The 3984-nt window shown below is 37.2% G+C and overlaps 1 pseudogene; it reads left to right on the plus strand.

Annotated features, from left to right (window-relative positions):
• The first annotated feature begins 777 nt into the window (after positions 1 to 777).
• On the plus strand, positions 778 to 1054 carry LOC112864476 (mediator of RNA polymerase II transcription subunit 21 pseudogene; annotated as a pseudogene).
• Positions 1055 to 3984: the final 2930 nt, after the last annotated feature.

Below are 3984 nucleotides of genomic sequence, written 5' to 3' on the forward strand. Positions count from 1 at the left end.
ATAAATTGAATGTAATCAATTATAATTCATGATATTAATAGACTAAATAGAAAAAATTATGTAATTTTTACAATTGAGGCAAAAAAACGTATTTGATAAAAGGCAAGCTGTCATTATCTAAAAGGCATTATTAGCAAATTAAGAATAGAAGAAGACTAACTTGTAAGATATATATACCAAAACCTACAGCAAATTTTGTACGTAATGGAAAAACTTTTAATGCGTTCCTTATAAGATGAGGAACAGGACAAAAAGGTCTACTAACACAGCTACTATTTAACATGCTATTGGAGGTTCTGGCAAAGACTATAAAGAAAGAAAAATAAATAATATATGCAATAGAAGATGAGATATAAAACTGACATAATTTGCAGATAATGTGAACACCTATTTAAGAGAAATTTGGTTCTCTAGACCAACGATAGCCAAATAGAAATTAACTTTAAGAGGATAATGCAATAGCAACAATAACAATAAATTGCTTTCTTAAAAGAATACATAAGACCTCTGTGAACAAAACCTCAAAGCTGTAAATAACATAGAAGATGATTTAAATAAAGAGGTGTTTCATGCTTTTGCGTATGTCTCAATATTATAAGAAGTCACTACTGTCTAAATCAACCTAAATAAATATTCAAGGGAACCACAAACAAAATCTGTTGTATGTTTTGAAGAATGATTACTCAAAAATTTTTTTCAGAAAAAGAAATGAGCCACAAATAGTTAACCTGTAAAAGCAAAAGAGAGTCTCTGGCCTCCCTTAGCTCGTGGAGGAACATGGCTGATAGGCCCACACAGCTGCAGGACGTGGTGAGTGCCCTTGCAGACCAGTTTTGTAATGCCATTGGAGTGTTACAGCATTGTGGCCCTCCCGCCCCTTTTCCTGATGCGCAGACAGCAATGAACGAAGATCTGCCAACTAATCTTACAGAAGAATACGTCTAGCTTTTTGCCACACTGATCGCAAGAACAGCAAAAGACATGGATGTTTTGATCCATTCATTACTCAGTGAAGAATTCTACAGCTGCTTTACATACAGGCTGCTAGCTTGTATAAGCTGGAAGAAGAAAGCCACGAAGCTGCTACATATCTGGAGGATGTTATTTATGGAGGGACGGGCTTCTGGAATAGATACAAAGCGCACTTGCTCCTGTTGCATAGTCACAACTGGAGACGAGGAGTAGTACCCATCCCCAGTCTCTCCCAGACCCACAGTACCAGTACATACCTTGCGGTTGAGAAAATAACTATTTCAGTGTCATTAAGAATTCTGCATCAGACGTAGGTGTAAGCCTTACCAACAGTTACAGAAACATTAAGCACTATGACACATGTTACCTTTTTAGCTGTTTTTAATAGTCTTCTGTTTTCACTCTTGATAAATAAGGCTCTAAAATTGTGATTGAACCAGCTTTAAAACCATCATTATGCCATCTTTTTTTATTGTCAGAATGAAATTATTGAGGCAGATATTGCATTAATGGTTATAATATAATTAAACAGATGTACTTTAAAATTCAAAAAAACATAAAAGATTCAAAACAAAAGAGGGAAACATGTTCTACCAGATATATTAAGATATTCTACAAAAGAGTAATAACTGTTATATGCTATTGGTGCAATAGCATGTAAATGAACCGCTGACTATTCCAATGAGTCCAGACACACCTATATATGTATGAGAACTCAATGTATGATAAAGGCAGCACTACAAAACAATCAAGAAAGCTGTCAAGACCAAATGTTGCAGAGCATTTGGTTCAATGGGAATTCTTATACCTGAGGGAGTGTAAATTGCTACAACCACTTTGGAATGAACATTACTATGATACAACTTTTGCATAGGTGCCCTGAGATTCTTATATAATAACTATGTTCACAGTAGCACTGTGTTCATAACAGAAAGAATAGGGAAGCAATCCAAATATCCATCAGTGAATAAATAATGAGAACCAAAAAAATTATGTTGATTCAACTTTATTCACAAGACAGTATACATAGTAATAAAATTAATGAATTACAAATATGCCAAAAAAAGATGAATTTTGGAAACATGATGTTGAGTGAAAAAAGTGAGTCAGAAAACTATATAATATATGATATCACATATATAATACCACAAAATTGAACAATGTATTGCTAAGAGGTGTGTGTGTGTGTGTATGTGTGTGTGTGTTAAATGATACTAAAAAAGATCAAAAAGCAAGTTCTCTGGAACTTCTAGCCTGCCTTATCCACTCCAAAGAAATCCCCTAGGCATGGTGTTACATATACACTTGCAGGAATACTCCATCTGCATTTACAGGAATTGTGAATACCAAGGGAATGTAGGTGGGGCACTGACGGTGTCTGCTACACAATGATACTTTTTTTTTTTTATATATGAAATTTATTGTCAAATTGGTTTCCATACAACACCCAGTGCTCATCCCAAAAGGTGCCCTCCTCAATACCCATCACCCACCCTCTCCTCCCTCCCACCCCCCATCAACCCTCAGTTTGTTCTCAGTTTTTAACAGTCTCTTATGCTTTGGCTCTCTCCCACTCTAACCTCTTTTTTTTTTTTTTTCCTTCCCCTCCCCCATGGGTTCCTGTTAAGTTTCTCAGGATCCACATAAGAGTACACAATGATACTTGAACACAAATTGAAGAGAACAATGACTTCTAGGGTAGAAACAGGTATGTGCAATAGGGGAGAGCACTTAGTAGATAATGTCTGTGACCTTCTAGTTCTTAAATTTCAGCTGGTTTGTGTTGTGAATTTTATTATTATACTTCACATTTTACATATATTTTTTCAACACTTCATTAATATGATAAAAGGAAAATAAAGCCTTTTTTTTTTACATGAAAAAGTTAAAAAGTAAGAGTTCCTAATTAGGAAAAAAATGTTTCCAGTTACAAAAACCTGTTAATTGCCCAGTCTGTTTCCTGCAGAGTACAAATATGAACATGTTATATTTTTTCTTCAATAATTTACTTTTCCTTTTTGGTCTCTTAAGACATTTTTGGTAGCATATATAAGCTTGATTTTGTTTTCAGGTATTAAAAATCCAGTTGATTCTATCTTATAGATAATTCAGTGCTCACCTTCTCACGGCCAGTGCCTGCAAGATAGCAAATGGAAAGGAGCTGCCATGTGGTGGACATTTTCATTCCTCTTGCCCCACAATGTCTCTCCTCCTTCCAGCATCTCCTTGGTTGGGAAAAGAAAGGAAGCATTAGAGAGAAGGGGTAAAGGAAGGTCTTACTGGCTGTTATAGTCCACTTTGGGTTGATAATGTCCTCAGCACAAGCAGGTGCCCATTTGCTTCTCACTGAGCCATTTGGGAAGCCCCAGGAGAGGAGTCTAATTGCTACTGTTCACTTTCCTCATGTAGCAAACTCTCCATGATCTCCAGCCCCCCTATGCTCCCACAGTCCTTGATACGGGTTAGAGGAGGTAACTGTTAATGTGATGTCAGTTGACTGAACAACTGGACCCAGGCAGTAAGAGTGTCCTCATCCCTCCCCAGTGTTTGAAATGTAAGCTGTCTCCCCTGTTCCCACAATGGGAGCCATTTTCAAGGACATAGCCTTAAGAGAGCAATATGTTGCTGAGACCATTTGGATAGTATACATGACTCAATCCAGTTAAGGCCTCTATATAAACTGTTAAGATTTGGCAGGCAGGTGTGGAAATCTACTCATCTCTAGCTGCCCAAGATGAGCCTCCTAATTAAATTCCCTGACTTATTAAACCTACCACCTACCAATCTTGAGTGGCCTCTGTCTTTGGTGTCTCCCAGCCCTCTTCTACCCTTATGGGATTACACCTGGGAAGCTACTGGGGTTTATGAAGCAACAGTATACTCCATAGCCTCTGGCTACTGGGGTTTTCTGATCTGGCCGTGTTTTTAAGAGAAGTGCCAGGAAAAACAGTGGAAACTCAGATATCTGCCATGTCTCTTTTACTTAGGAATGCCTGCTTTAGCAAATTGGCC

This window comes from Puma concolor, chromosome C1 (assembly GCF_028749965.1).
Source record: "Puma concolor isolate L17-30 chromosome C1, mPumCon1.1.hap2, whole genome shotgun sequence".
NCBI lineage: Eukaryota > Metazoa > Chordata > Mammalia > Carnivora > Felidae > Puma > Puma concolor.